The following is a 17,669-nucleotide window of genomic DNA, read 5'->3' as shown; positions in this document are numbered from 1 at the left end:
CATATAGTGTATGTTGATCTGTATACACTTTATTGTACATAATAGCACGTATCACTTTATTGTATATAACAACAATTAGTTTCACTAAATGGTTACACTTATATTATATAAATACTAATTATTATTTTTTCATATTTTTTCATATATTAGTTGCATTTTAGCATTTAGTGCTTATATATACGCACTTCACAGCAGGGAATTGATTTTCTGCACTGTATGGCACTTTTTTACTCATTATGGGAGTATACTGTACTGTATCTTTAAGAAGCATTTTGTATCAATGTTGCCCCCTGCAGGATTTATATATATGTATGTTAGGATATATTCTTATTCACATTCTAATACTTTAGATATATAGCAGTATGGTCTATGGTATATAGCTGTTTATAATAGATATTTTTGATTGTATGACAGTACTGTGAATATGGTATTAAGATCCTTACTATAGACATGATGTTACTTTTGTGGACTGAGGACACATACTATGAGGTTGTTTTATCATGTTTTAATTTGTTTGATCATCTGGCATTCACCCGGGCGCTCAGGAGCGTCACCTCGTTGCTGGGGAGCTTGTAATCATTTCGGGTAACCCTGGCAACGGATGGTGACGCGAGATCGCTACTTCCGGTTTTGGTATATCCACACATGTGTATTTTAGTTAGTGAGACAGCAGGTGTGGAATGCTTCAGGTGATGAGTGTTTTCAATGATTTAATGATCAGTTTGTTTGGTTATATAAACGCCATGATTAACATATGTATTTTGTGCTAAACTGATCCTGATGAAAGCCACAATAGATGGCTGAAACGTCGATGACTTATATCATGTTTTAAAAATTTTGGTATAAAGAAGATATTTCATTATACAGACCGTGAGTGCAAGCCTTCCTTTTGTATATTCTATTATTATTTTTGGCTATGGCTTTGATGCACCCGGCATTATATCAATAAATATACTTGAAAGTGTGTGTGCAGGGCACCAATGGATTCAATATATATATATATATATAGATAAATACATATAATTACATAAACGATTACATTAGTATACACGTAGAATTTAAATACATATATATGTATATATATATTAAAATTCTACATGTATATTTAAGTAAACTTTTAACATAATTATGTGATTTGATTAATTAAAATTTGATTGACATGCCTGACAACACAGGGAGAAAGTGCAGAGAATTTAATTTGCAAGCACTATATTTGACCCTGTAACTCTCCAAGACACCATAAAACTTGTACATAGGGGGTACTGTTTTACTCAGGAGACTTCGCTGAACTCAAATATTAGTGTTTCAAACTGGTAAATTGTATTACAACGATGATATTTTAAGTAAAAGTGATGTTTTGTGCATTTTTTACAAACGAACGGCACTTTTATGGATTATATTATTGTTGTAATATGTTTTACTGTTTTAAAACACTAATATTTGTGTTTAGTGAAGTCTCCCGAGAATAACAGTACCCCCCATGTACAGGTTTTATTGTGTTTTGGAAAGTTAGAGAGTCACATATAAGGCTTGCATTTCATTTTTTTCACATAGAAATTTGCCAGATTGGTTATGTTGCCTTTGGGAGCGTATGGTAGCCCAGGAATGAGAATTACCCCCATGATGGCATACCATTTGCAAAAGTAGACAACCCAATGTATTGCAAGTGGGGTATGTCCAGTCTTTCTTAGTAGCCACTTAGTCACAAACACTGGCCAAATATTCATTTTTTGCTTTTTTCACACAAAAACAAATATGAACGCTAACTTTGGCCAGTGTTTGTGACTAAGTGGCTACTAGAAAAGACTAAACATAACCCACTTTCAATACCTTGGGTTGTCTACTTTTTCAAATGGTATGCCATCATGGGGGTAATTCTCATTCCTGGGCTACCACACCGTCTCAAAGGTAACATTACTAATCTGGCAAATTTCAATTTGAAAATGGAACGTTCTATATTTGACCCTGTAACTTTCCAAAACACCATAAAACCTGTCAATGGGGGTACTGTTGTACTCGTGAGACATCGCTGATTAAAAATATGTGCGTTTTGTTGCAGTAAAACCTAACAGTATTATGACATTCACAGCTAAAATGTCAGACGGAAATACAAATGTAAAAAAAAAGAAATCTTATTTTCTCACATTTTTTACAATTTTATTCATAATAAATTATGTTCCATATATGAATAGTTCATGATAAATTAAAGCCCTGTTTCTCCTGAACAAAATGATATATAATACGTGGGTGCACTTAATGTGACAGCTGTGAATTACGATTGAACAGACATTTAGCGCAAATTCTAGTTTTTGTTTACATTTTGTTTTGATCAAAACGTGCACTATTGACTCCGTCCTGAAGGGGTTAAATCAGGAATTTGGGTAAAAAAGTAAAATCAACAGAAAAAAAATAAGTCAAAACAAATTATCTTTCCACACACAATTTTATACAAGCTACGAGTAGTAAAAAATAAATAAAAAAAAAGAACAAAATATTTTAATATATTTAGTATAAAGAAAAGCAATCTAGACACTTTTTAAATGTTATGGTTTTATTCTGCTGGTGTTGAATGTATCTGTTCTACGGAACTATTCTATTGTTTCCTTTTTAACATTAATTACCACAAAAAAGTTAAGATGTAAAGTTATTCACAAGTAAAATTGTGTATATTAACCTCTGTGGATTAGCTGCTCTGTTCAAGAGAACCATGTGTATTCTCAATGGGTTGGTGACACTGGGAGCATATTACCTTTATATACCCAACTCTATTACCCCAAACCGACCTGTTAAATCTGTTCCTCTGGCTATCTGCTAGACAATGATAATGAGGCTTCTTCTTCAGTCTTCTTGCAAAAACAACTGATCAAACAGAGATCATGGACTCTCCAAATTAAAACATGAAGGAGCAATTCTTGACAATCACACAATCTCTGCGGTGAGCTAAGTACTATCATATACATTTCTGATTCTTAATTTGTAATAATTGCAAACTTGTCAAGTTGACAAAATCTCTACAGAGAGAATTCATGCTCATAGTTATAAAATGTATAACTGGAAAACCACTAAGCAAGAGTTTTAATTTGAGTTTTAGATTGTCTTAGCCATGCCTGATTGTTAAATAAGTCTTTAATCAGTAATTGGTTATTTATCATGTGAGGTTATTTTTTTTTCATTTTGTTATGTTTCCTTCAGAAATGTTTACAAATATGAAAAAAAAACAAAAAAACAACAACATGTAGGCAAATTTATAAGGTGCAAACAACCCAGTCTGAAGTGCTTCCAATTCCCTGAAAACAAATGTTTACAAGAAAGAAAAAAAAAGCAACATTTACATTGTTCAGAAAACAAATGTTTCTGCACAAAAGTTGAGTACACTATGTTCCCTGAAAAATAATATTTTTTTTGCAATGTGCATTATCAAGGCAAAATCTACAGGTGTTGTGAAAAATCTTTTCTTACAACGAAAATGTAAGTAATATGAGTAAAGATTTCCAACATAATATCTTAAAAATCTGCCCAAAAGCTGGGAACACTAAGTTCCTTTAAAAATAGTATATATTATATAGATACCCTGAACAATATTATAAATGCAACACTTTAGTTTTTGCCCCCATTTTACATGAGCTGAGGTTGCACCCAGGCAAGAAACTTTTTTCTTTTGACTGGATAAGGGTGAGTGCCAGAATATTTTATATATAGATATATATATATTTACATTCTATGTGTATATGTGTATATTTATGTAACTGTTTTGCATAATTATGTGATCTTATTAATTACAATTTGTGGGACCTGTCTGACAAGACAGGTGTAAAGTCCAGATAATTTAATTTGCAATTTTATAAAATGTGTACATGAGGGGTTCTATTTTACTTACCAGACTTTGCTGAACACAAATAGGAATATTTTAAAACTGTAAAATATATTACGACAATTATTTAATCAGTGAAAATTCATTTTTTGTGCAAAAAATGCAAAATGCAAATATAAACGCTAACGTTAGCCTGTATTTGTGACTAAGTGGCTACTAAAAAATACTGGATATACCCACTTTTGAATACACTATGTTGTCTACATTTTCAAATGGTATGCCATGATTGGAGTGATTTTCATTCCTGGACAGCCATACGGTCTCAAAAACAACATAACCAATCTACCTAAATTCAATGTGTAAAAACTGGAAAGGGGAAAGCCCTATATTTGACCCCATAACTTTCCAAAACACCATAAAACCTGGACATGGGGGTACCGTTATACTTCTGAGACATCACTCAACGCAAATATGTGTATTGTAATGCAGTAAAAGCTAACAGTATTATGACATTCACAGTTAAAATGCCATGCAGAAAATTACTAACAAAATGTGTCAAACGTTCATATGCTATGGACTCCTGGAGGAACATGAAGGCTTGCCTCCTGCCTAAAGACTATGATCCTTATTCCAGAGACCCCTCTTACATATGAACTACTCTAGTTTCCACGCCCAGTCACCTGACTATATATGGCTCTACAATCCTCCATCTCCTCTGGAATGAGCTGTATTCAGTGGACTACCCCTTTCCAGCTTTCCGGTTGAACAGACATATAGCGCAAATTTAAGGTTTTGTTTACATTTTGTTTTACCTATGTCCTTAAGACATTTTGATTCATAACTGCAAGTCATAATTAAAATAAATAAATAAAATTTCTGCTTATCAGTTTAAACAAATAACACATACAATACAAAACATTTAAATTGTTACCATTCCTGCCACCAGGTAATGAAAATCACAAATCTAACTCTTGTCACAGAGTTCTTTCTTCTTGGATTTCAGAATCTTCAAAGCTTCAAGATACCATTCTACTTGATGCTCCTTTTTTCTTACATTGTGGCTTTATCTGGAAATCTGCTGATTATTTGGCTGGTGGCATCAAACAGCAGCCTGCAGTGTCCAATGTACTTCTTCCTAACACAACTGTCAATTTACGACATACTTATTACCACCGACATTGTCCCTAACACGCTTCATATTGTATGGGTTGATGGAGGAACTATGTCGTTTTCAGGTTGCCTAACACAGTTTTATTGCTTTACTTGTTCAATAGCCTCTGAGTGTTTGCTTCTTTCCATAATGGCTTATGACCGGTTTTTGGCCATCTGTAACCCCCTGAGATATGGAACTATAATGAACACTAAAGCTTGCATAAGGCTAATTTCTATGTCATGGCTGATAAGTTTTTCCATAGAATTTATTCTAACAATATCAATAATACAGCTACAGTTTTGTAGTCCAAGTGTTATTGACCATTTCTTCTGTGATCTTGCCCCACTATTAAAACTTTCTTGTTCAGACACTTATTTTGCTGAATTGGAAATTTTTATATTGGGTCCACTTGTTGCTTTTTCCCCCCTGATTTTTATTATAGTTTCATATTTACACATTGTTTTGGCGGTCATTAGACTCTCTGCAACAGGACGAAGGAAAGCCTTCTCCACCTGTAGCTCCCACCTGACTGTGGTTTCTATGTTCTATGGGACTCTGATTGGAAATTACTTGATCCCAATTAAAGGACAATCATTGACTGTCAGTAAATTTGTATCCTTGCTGTACACAGTGGTGACTCCTATGATTAACCCTATCATATACAGTCTGAGAAATAATGATATCAAGGAAGCCATAAATAATCATTTTAACAAACTGCACAAATAACCCCAGACTATTTTTATGAAATTTCAAATATGTAATTTTTGTATGAACTAACCCTTTAAAGCCTTTACGTTCTTCCCTAGTGAGAGCATGTAATGGGCTTTAAAGCATTTGCTTTCAGCACTGGAGCATTTAGGAAACTCACCTTTATTAGTATTATTATTTTATTATTTATATAGCGCCATCACATTCCGTAGCACTGTACAATGGGTGGACTAACAGACATGTAATTGTAACCAGACAAATGGACGTACAGGAACAGAGAGGTGGAGGGCCCTGCTCAATGAGCTTACATTCTAGAGGGAGTGGGTTATAGTAACGCAAAGGGTAAAAGTAGGAATACGAAGTAGGTTGTTAGAAAATTTGCAGGAGAGGAATCATGGGGGATGGGGGATAAAAACTGTTTAATTAATATGCTTTCTTGAAGAAGTGAGTTTTCAAAGATTTTTTGAATGAGTGGAGACTGGGTGAAAGTCTTATGGAGAAGAGGTGCAGCTCTGGAGAAATCTTGGAGGCGAGCATTAGAGGTGGGAGTACGGACAGAGGATATACATAGGTCTTTGGCAGAGCATTGGGGCCTCAATGGGACATACTTGTGTATTAGGGAGGATAGGTAGGTTGGTGCAGCTTATGTAGGGACATGTAAGCAAGCACCAGCATTTTAAATATAAAATTTAAAAAAACCTGCCCAGCGATTGGCTTTGGGGGGACTGCAGCTATAATTTACATACATATATTAACATAAAAATACATTTAGAATGAAATTACATATATACATATATTTATATATATATATATAGAGAGAGAGAGAGAGACAGAGAGTAGAAATTCCATGCACTCAAGCTGTTACTTGAGTACAATAGACAGAAATCCAATAGGCTCCAATAGATACAAATCCAGTTATTAGGCTGCACTCTCGGTCTTCTTAAAATTCAAATACTTTATTACAAATAAGGAAAGATCAATGTTTCAGTCCACCTATGAGACCTTCCTCAGAATAAAAAATATCAATAATCAGAAGCAAAGACAGATCCAATATCAGATTCAAACTCACCCCAGTTATATGATGTGACCCCTGGCATCATACCTGGTGTGCACTCCGTTCCCAAATGTGTCATGATGTGTTCAATAGTGATGCAAGTAACTGCAGGATTATCATTGGAATACGTAATGAAAAAATATGTTCCTGTTCATAGAGTGTAACTCAGACGATCAAAGCATTAGACAATACTGATAAGGTGCTGAGTATAGTGTGGATGAAATGCTAGAATCAATAGGGTAAACCATCGGGAGTTAACCCGTTAAGTGATGATAGGAATGACATAGTAAAAGTGCCATATCCTAGGCTAAACTGTGTATTAGAATTGGCAGTCCTCAATTATAACATATATGTCAACATTTTTTTTGATGATAAGAAACTATAATAAAAGTTATTGCATATAAAGTCTCATAGTGGCCAATAAAGTGCAAATAAAGTGCCTATAAAGTGAAATTTAAGTGTACTTTTGTGAAGAATGTGATAAATTACCATGGGCAAATATTTAACCCCTTAAGACCGCATGGCGTTCTATGCCGTCCATATTTAGATGGCTCTAAATGCTGCAGGGCGGCATACAATGCCCTGCGATCTTTTGTACTTACCCGGTCGCCGGCGATCCCATGCCGGCGATCGCGGGATGTGGACTTACCTGGGAGCCCAGGGAGTCCCCCTCCGTCCTCTGCCCTTGCGAGGACCTCACGATCATATGGACGGCATAGCCGTTCAAGTCATTGCCAGCAGGGGGAGTGCCTGTATTGACAGGTACTCCCCCTGCTGCCTGGAAATAAAATGAAAACATGTTAAAACAGTGTAAAATTAAATTATATATACTTAGATCATATATATTTATTATATATGATCTAAGTATATATATATATATATATACACATATACACACATACACATAGATGTACATACACTGTCTACGTGTATTTTAATAATATATACATGTTATATATATATATTAATAAAAAATATCAAAATAACGTACAATGATATTGATTAAATATATATATAATTTTCATTATATATATTTTTATATATAATAAAAAATAAATAAATGTGTAAATATGTTAAAAAATAAAATAAATTAGCGGAAGCTAAGAAATCTAACGCCTTAGTAGTTTTCTACCAGGAAACTCACTTTAAATGGGGCCACAGGCCCAAGTTTAATTCAACCCTTTTTCCCCACGATTTTCACTCGTGCTACAAAAAGAAAGCAAGGGGTGTCTCCACCCTAATTGGCAAGGACGTGTCCTTCTCCCTGGTGAAAAAAATAGGAGACAAGAGAGGGAGGTATTTGATTATTCAATGTTACATCAATAATAATCCGTATACTCTGGTAAACATCTATGGACCCAATGACAATCAGCATGATTTTATTGTGCGAATATTCAGCCTACTTTCCTTATACCAGTTTGGAGATGTTATAGTAGGGGGTGACACTAATTTCCTGCTAAATGCCTCCACGGACACCTCAGCACACCGTCAAACCCACTCTAACACTGCCAAACACTTAACAACACAAACCTCCAAAATTATGCAGACCGTCCTCAGTCATGACTTTGTAGACCCCTGGAGAATACTCCACCCTACTGATATAGATTATACTTTTCATTCGGCAGTACATAATACATACACGAGAATACACGACAGATTTTTGATACCCGCTAAACTTATAGACAAAATTCAAAGAGCCACAATAGGACCCATAACATGGTCAGACCATGCACCCATTTCGTTGGTCATCTCAGAACAATATCCATCTAAAGGTCGAGGCACGTGGAGACTCAATGACACATTGCTCACAAAACACGACGCAACAAACACCATACAAAAAGACATAGAAGCCTACTTCGCAGACAATCCTCCAGAAGATACCAGCATAGAAACAGTATGGCAGGCACATAAGGCCGTCATTAGAGGCACACTTATCAAACTAGCCAGCTACCAGCAAAGGCAACACAAACAACGATATATTCAGCTTATAAATGACATTACAGATCTCACACATAAAAACAAACTGCAACCATCCAGAGACACGCAAAAACAACTAACCTTACTACAAAAAGATCTCCAGCATTTAGAACTAGAAAAGACTACATACCTCCTACAGAGATATAAACATAAGTTCTTTACTAACGGGAACAAGGCAGGGGCACTACTAGCTGCACAACTCAGAACTCGTTCCCAAAAATCGAAGATTGCTCATTTATTGAATTCCCAGGGAACTAAAATAATAGACCCACAAAAAATAGTGGACGAATTTGCGTCCTATTATGGCTCTCTGTATAACCTCGCAGACGACCCTGAGACAGTCCAACCCTCCCCACGCTCAATTGCAGACTGTCTTCAATCCATAGATGTCCCCACTCTACAGACCAAAGACCTAGACGCCCTATGTTCACCATTCACCACAGAAGAAGTAGAGAAAACCATTAGGGATTTACCCAAACACAAAGCACCCGGACCGGACGGGTTTACTAATCTTTACTACCAGACGTTCACTAAACTTCTCACACCACATCTGACAACCTTTTATAATGCATGCTACACTTCAGGGCGCATACCCAGTGATATGCTAGTAGCCCACATATCGACGTTACCCAAACCAGGCAAACCTCCAACCCAATGTCAAAACTTTCAGCCGATCTCCCCTATCAACACAGATGTCAAACTATATGCCAAACTTTTAGCCAACAGACTTTCTCAAGTCCTACCCACATTGGTCCATAACGACCAATCCGGGTTTGTTAAAGGCAGGCAGGGCTCAGATAACACCAGGAAAGTCCTGAACATCCTTTCCCACATGCACAAATCACATACCCAGGGACTAGTTCTGGCACATGATGCGGAAAAGGCCTTCGATAGGGTTAACTGGGAATACATGCAACAAGTCCTCCGCAAATTTGGATTCCCAGAAGGCCTCTTCATGGGCATTATGGCCCTATACAACGACCCGAAGGCTAGAGTGTCCAACTTTGGTTTCCTCTCCAGACCATTCAATATTACTAACGGCACCAGACAGGGGTGTCCTCTATCTCCCCTGCTTTTTATCCTGTCTCTAGAACCACTAGCATCAAAAATCAGACACCACGACATAATCACAGGCATTGAAATCGAAGACCGCACATTTTGCCTCTCTATGTTCGCAGATGAAATCCTACTTACAATACGTAAACCTGACAAATCAGTCCCGGCACTAATACAATTGCTCCGCCAATTTGGACAACTGTCTTATTACAAGCTTAATCAGAACAAAACGCAAGCTCTCCCGATTAATCTACCCAATACACTAAAAACGCAACTCAAAAACACTTACTCATTTGACTGGAGATCGACTGACCTTACTTACTTGGGTGTGAAGCTTGGACCCTCCCCCGCAGACGCATTTGCCCTTAACCCTAAACCATTAATACCACTGTGTAAAACACACATCCAACAATGGAAAGCAGTGAAACTCTCTTGGTTAGGCAGAATAAATACAGTGAAAATGATACTTTTACCAAAAATTCTATACAAATTTAGGATGTTACCGATCTATGTCAAGCCGATATTCTATAAACACCTCCAAACCGTACTCTCCTCCTACATATGGGAAACGCGTAAACCACGCTTAGCTATGTCACTTCTCCAGAAGCGCACAGATCAAGGGGGTCTAGGATTCCCAGATGTGTCCAAATACCACAAAGCGTCTTTCTTGGAAGCCGCAATCAAACTTCACTCCCCCAGGGGAACCTTCCAATGGGTAGACATGGAACACGCCAAGGACCCCGGGAAAATCGCTACTACCAATCCTGTGGACACCGAAGCAGATGAGACCACACACAACCCACCTGTATCATACCTCTGTCCTTACTATCAAAAATTGGGACAATTTACACCACACTAGGGTAGTAGCTAACAAATTCCATCACAGAGCACCGATATCAGCACTAAGCTCACTAACCCCAGCTCTGACAATGAACACATGGAGAAAGCAAGGTGTTAAACACATAGGGGACACATTCCACAACCACAAGCTCATGTCTTTCCCAGACCTCCAACGAAAGTATGGACTAGCGAACTCGACCGTCTTCCAATATCTCCAACTTAAAAGCATCACCACCCAACATGTACTTACACAATCAGACATTGCACTACATGACCCTCATTCGATCGACCTCATATATGACCGATGCTGGCTGACTCCAACAAAACCTAAGTCATTATCTATATGTTACAACTCACTATTGGACATAGCAGACAAACTACCCTTTCCTTTCGAAAGACAGTGGCAAACAGAGTACAAAGACTCTCCTACTGGAGACACTTGGATAAGATCACTTAATGCGCTCAAAGGTCTTACCAACTGTCATTCACACGTAGAAGCGCATAAAAAACTGGTTTTCAGGTGGTATCTGACGCCCAGCAGACTACATAAAATCTACCCCACAGTACCAGCAGCTTGCTGGAGATGTGCAAAAGCAGAAGGCACGATGCTACATATTTGGTGGGACTGCCCACTCCTAACACCACTTTGGCAGCATGTACAAGATATCCTCCAATCCTTTAAGGTTGACAACCTTACTCTCAACCCGTCAATTTGTTTGTTTTTACTACTCCCCTTCTCTCTAGCAAAACCTATCAAACAAGTGGCGATACTCACCATAATGGCCGCGAGAAACCTCATAGCGTTAGAGTGGAAAAAACCCACTTGCCCCACCAAACAACAATTGATGGATAAAATCCAACAATACTACATATATGAATGCATGTCAGTAACTTCACAGACACAACACCAAAAACTTCAGGATGAATGGAAACCATGGGCCAACATGTACACTAAACACTACCAATAGTGCCCCAACTTTTACTTTTACTTCTACTTTTATCCACGTAATCCCAGCAATATCGACATATTTATATATATATATAAAGACAACTAGGGTTTCGATTCCACAACCAAGCACTACTCGGCCCTACATGGAAAAGGCCGAAAGAGGTACCGATACAGAGGAAGAAACAAGTGACAGTAGGTTTCCGCACTGACAAATGCTCTCACAATTATACCAAGGCTTTTTTTTTGGTTAAACAAATAAGTACACAAAGAGTTATAGTGTGACAATAAATGTTCATGACCCTGGTTACTCCCCCCTTCCCCCCCCATGAATCCTTCCATTACTTTTATGACGAGGTTACTCCATGCATGGGAAAGTTCCAAAATGACACAGCAAGGACAATAGACAGACCAATATACAACAGAAATGTATTGTAATTGATGTGTGTATGTATGATCGAAACATGTCATATGGAATATTGCATGCTCCCATGAAAACTTATGTCGTTTCCCCCTGACCCCCCCTCCTCTTTTTCACTTTCTGTACCCTATACCCACTTGCCCTGATGTTTTACAAAACAATAAAATTTAAGTATCAAAAAAATAAATAAATAAATAAATAAAATAATAAAAATAAATAGATAAATATATATATACATGCGTAATTTCATATATTATATAGTATATATTTAGTAATGTACCGAACTGTTCGCTGGCGAATAGTTCCCGGCGAACATAGCGTGTTCGCATTCGCCGCCGCGGGCGAACACATGGGCGGTTCGATCCGCCCCCTATTCGTCATCATTTAGCAAACTTTGACCCTGTGCCTCACGGTTAGCAGACACATTCCAGCAAATTAGCAGCAGAGCCTCCATTCCACACCATCCCACCTCCATCCCAGCATCCATTTTAGATTAATTCTGAAGCTGCATGCTTAGTGAGAGGAGGGAAAGTGTAGTTGCTACTCATTAGATAGGGAAATTGATAGCTAGGCTAGGGTATTCAGTGTCCACTACAGTCCTGAAGGACTCATATGATCTCTGCTGTAAGAACAGCACCCCAAAAAGCCATTTTTAGGGCTAGAACATCAGTCTGCTTTTTTTTCTGTGTAATGTAATTGCAGTTGCCTGCCTGCCAGCTTCTGTGTCAGGCTCACAGTGCATACTGTGCTCATTTGCCCAGTGCCACCACTCACTCACTGTTGTCACAATAGCTTAAGCTTGACATTTAATAAGAAAAAAAAATGTCACTGTGATAAATTGAATAGCAGTTAGTTGCCTGCCAGCTTCTGTGTCAGGCTCACAGTGGATACTGTGCCCATTTGCCCAGTCTGTGCCACCACTCATATCTGGTGTCTCTATAGCGTGCTTTTACAAAGCAAAAAAGTTTTCCAGTGTAAGCTAATAGCAGTCAGTGTCCTTAAAGCGGGTGTGTCAGGCCTTCAGCATGTGCCCTGCAGACCCCAGCCAGTGTACTTTGACAGTTGCCACTCATATCTGGTGTCTCTATAGCGTGCTTTTACAAAGAAAAAAGTTTTCCAGTGTAAGCTAATAGCAGTCAGTGTCCTTAAAGCAGGTGTGTCAGGCCTTCAGCGTGTGCCCTGCAGACCCATGCCAGTGTACTTTGACAGTTGCCACTCATATCTGGTGTCTCTATAGCGTGCTTTTACAAAGAAAAAAAGTTTTCCAGTGTAAGCTAATAGCAGTCAGTGTCCTTAAAGCAGGTGTGTCAGGCCTTCAGCGTGTGCTCTGCAGACCTCTGCCAGTGCACATTGCCACTCATAACTGGTGTCAAAATAGCGTGCATTTAAAACCCCAAAAACTTTTTTCACTGTTATAGATTGAATAGCAGTTAGTTGTCTTCAAGCGGGTGTTTCAGGCCTACAGCGTGTACTCTGCAGACCTCTGCCAGTGCACATTACCACTCATATCTGGTGTCACAATAGCGTGCATTTAAAACCCAAAAACTTTTTTCACTGTTATAGATTGAATAGCAGTTAGTTGTCTTCAAGCGTGTGTGTCAGGCCTACAACGTGTGCTCTGCCAACCTCAGCAAGTGTAATTTGCCACTCCTATCTAGTGTCTCTATAGCGTGCCTTTACAAAGAAATTTTTTTTTCACTGTTATAGATTGAATAGCAGTTAGTGGTCTTCAAGCTGGTGTGTCAGGCCTACAGCGTGTACTCTGCAGACCTCTGCCATTGCACATTGCCACTCATATCTGGTCTCACAGTAGCTTGCACGCATAGTACCACTAATCCCCCAAAAAATGACAGGCAGAGGCAGGCCACCCCGCAGGTGCCATCGTGGTCGTGGTGCTGTGATTCCCTTTGGCCCTAGAATAATGCCCAGTTTTCAGAGGCCACGTACCCTGAACTTGAAAAGTTCTGAGGACATAGTTGACTGGCTAACACAGGACAACCAATCTTCTACAGCTTCCGCTAGGAACCTTGACGCACCATCCTCCTCCAGCTTAGCTTCAGGCACCTCTCAAGATACCACTTACCCGCCTGCCGCCACCACCAAAACTAGCACCACAGCCACTTTACTTGGTATGTCAGAGGAGTTATTTACACATCCGTTTGAAGAAATGAGTGATGCGCAAACATTATTGCCAGAGGATGTAGATAACAGGGATATGTCTCAGGCAGGCAGCATTACACACATGGACGTACGGTGTGATGATGATGATGATGATAGAATGTAAGCTCGATCGAGCAGGGTCCTCTTCAACCTATTGTTCCTGTAAGTTTATTTGTAATTGTCCTATCTATAGTTAAATCCCTTCTCATAATATTGTAAAGCGCTACGGAATCTGTTGGCGCTATATAAATTGCAATAATAATAATAATAATAATAATGTTGTACCCGCTGCTGCTTCCTTTGCTGAGTTGTCAGATACAAGTGAAGCGGTTGATGATGACGATGCGTCCATGGATGTCACGTGGGTGCCCGCTCGGCAAGAAGCAGAACAGGGCGAAAGTTCAGATGGGGAGACAGAGAGGAGGAGGAGGAGACGAGTTGGAAGCAGGGGGAGGTCGTCGCAAGGAGCTAGTGGCACAGTCAGACAGCATGCATCGGCACCCGGGGTCAGCCCGACAGCACGCCAATCAACGCATGCTGTGTCCACCACCAGAATGCCGTCATTGCAGAGCTCAGCAGTGTGGAATTTTTTTTGTGTGTCTGCCTCTGACAACAGCGATGCCATTTGCAACCTGTGCCAAAAGAAACTGAGTCGTGGGAAGTCCAACACCCACCTAGGTACAACTGTTTTGCGTAGGCACATGATCTCACATCACAAACGCCTATGGGATCAACACATGAGTACAAGCATCACGCAAACTTGAAGCCGCCATCCTCCTCCTGGTCCAGCATCTTCAGCCACGTCAACCACTGCTGTCCTCCTTGCCCCCTCTCAACCATCCGCCACTCCGTCTCCCGCATTGAGCAGTTCCCGCTCATCTGCCCACAGTCATGTGTCTGTCAAGGACATGTTTGAGCGTAAGAAGCCAATGTCAGAAAGCCACCCCCTTGCCCAGCGTCTGACAGCTGGCTTGTCCGAACTATTAGCCCGCCAGCTTTTACTATACAAGCTGGTGGAGTCTGAGGCGTTCAAAATATTTGTAGCTATTGGGACACCGCAGTGGAAGGTACCCGGCCAAAATTTCTTTTCACAAAAGGCAATCCCCAACCTGTTGTCACGGTAATATACCCCAACACGCAGGAATAGTTCAACAGTCACGAGACAAGAACAGAGTACGTCTTACCGGACCTTAGAATGGCCGGACTAGGACGAGAGAAAGACAGAGTCAGAACAAGCCGAGGTCAAGGGAACTGAGAGACAGCGTAACGTAGAACAAGCCGAGGACTGGTACACAGAGAACAAAACAGCGGATAAGCAAGCAAGGATAAGGAGAGAGCGGAGTCAGGAACAAAGCCAAGGTCAAGCACCAAAAAACCAACTGAACGATACAAGCACTAAAGGGAACTGGACAGAAACCACGATAGGGCAAAGAGCAAGGGAAACAGGTGAGTATAAATACCCTTAAGGTTCACTTTGATTGGCCCCTGTCATATCCACGCCCCCAAAACGTGAGTGTATGGGGAATGTGGCCTGACAGGGGCCAATGGGAGACTGATTCTAATTTAGTCTCCCACAGTCCCTTTAAGAGCGCGCCCGAGACGCGCGGCGCGCTCTTAGTGTCTGGCGGGACATGTGACCGCTTCTCGCGGTCACTGCCCGCCTGACTGATCCCATCGTTGGCTGAGCCGCGCGGCTCGTGCAGGAGCAGGACCGCGCGCGGCGAGAAGAGAGGACCCCGGCCGGCCCCTGGAGAGGGTAAGTACCGCTACACCTGTACTCGATTGTGCAAAAGGAAGTAATGGCGTGTCTGGCACACAGTGTTGGGGCAAGGGTCCATCTGACCACTGATACCTGGTCTGCAAAGCATGGTCAGGGCAGGTATATCACCTACACTGCGCATTGGGTAAACCTGCTGACTGCTGCCAAGCATCGAATGCATGGCTCTGCAGAGGAGTTGGTGACACCGCCACGACTTGCAGGCAGGCCTGCTGCCACCTCCTCTACTCCTCCTACTCCATCCTCTTCCATAACCTCCTCGGCTGAGTCCTCTTCTGCTGCTGCGTCTTGCTCCACATCAACGGCACCCCCCCAGCTCCCCAGGTACTATTCCACATCACGCCGTCTTGGGTTTGACTTGCTTGAAAGCACTCCTGTCCGCCCTGAATGCACAGGTTGAAAAGTGTCTGACTCCGGAGCAACTGGATATCGGCAAAGTGGTTTGTGACAATGGAAAAAATTTGTTAGCGGCATTGAAGTTGGGCAAGTTGACACATGTGCCGTGCATGGCACATGTGTGTAATCTGATCGTACAACGCTTTGTGCATAAGTACACAGGCTTACAGGACGTCCTGAAGCAGGCCAGGAAAGTGTGTGGCCATTTCAGGCATTCCTACATGACTATGGCTCACTTTGCCGATATCCAGCGGCGAAACAACATGCCAGTGAGGCGCTTGATTTGCGACAGCCCGACACGTTGGAATTCAACACTCCTAATGTTCGACCGCCTGCTCCAACAAGAAAAAGCTGTTAATGAATATTTGTATGACCGGGGTGCTAGGACAGCCTCTGGGGAGCTGGGAATGTTTTTGCTTTGTTACTGGATGCTCATGCGCAATGCCTGTAGGCTCATGCGTCCTTTTGAGGAGGTGACAAACCTAGTCAGTCGCACCGTGGGCACCATCAGCGACATCATACCATTTGTTTTCTTCCTGGAGCGTGCCCTGCGAAGAGTGCTGGATCAGGTCGTAGATGAGCGTGAAGAGGAAGAGGAAGAGTTGTGGTCACCATCACCACCAGAAACAGCCTTATCATCATCGCTTGCTGGATCTGCGGCAACACTGGAAGAGGATTGTGAGGAAGAGGAGTCAGAGGAGGAATGTGGCTTTGAGGAGGAGGAGGACGACCAACCACAACAGGCATCCCAGGGTGCTCGTTGTCACCTATCTGGTACCCGTGGTGTTGTACGTGGCTGGGGTGAAGAACATACCTTCATTGACATCACTGAGGAGGAGGAACGGGAAATGAGTAGCTCGGCATCCAACCTTGTGCAAATGGGGTCTTTCATGCTGTCGTGCCTGTTGAGGGTCCCTCGTATAAAAAGGCTGAAGGAGAACGACCTGTACTGGGTGTCCACGCTACTAGACCCCCGGTATAAGCAGAAAGTGGCGGAAATGTTACCGAATTACAACAAGTCGGAAAGGATGCAGCATTTGCTAAATAAATTAAAAAGTATGCTTTACACAGCGTATAAGGGTGATGTCACAGCACAACGGGAATCTAACAAGGGGAGAGGTAGAAGTCATCCTCCTCCTCCCACGACCACGCCGGCAAGGACAGGACGCTTTAAAGACGTGTTGTTGATGGAGGACATGCGGAGCTTTTTAAGTCCTACGCATCGCCACAGCCCTTCGGGATCCACCCTCAGAGAACGACTCGACCAACAGGTAACAGACTACCTCGCCTTAACTGCAGATATCGACACTCTGAGGAGCGATGAACCCCTTGACTACTGGGTGTGCAGGCTTGACCTGTGGCCTGAGCTA

This window comes from Pelobates fuscus, chromosome 3, assembly GCF_036172605.1.
Source record: "Pelobates fuscus isolate aPelFus1 chromosome 3, aPelFus1.pri, whole genome shotgun sequence".
Lineage (NCBI taxonomy): Eukaryota > Metazoa > Chordata > Amphibia > Anura > Pelobatidae > Pelobates > Pelobates fuscus.
This window is presented reverse-complemented; position numbering follows the sequence as displayed.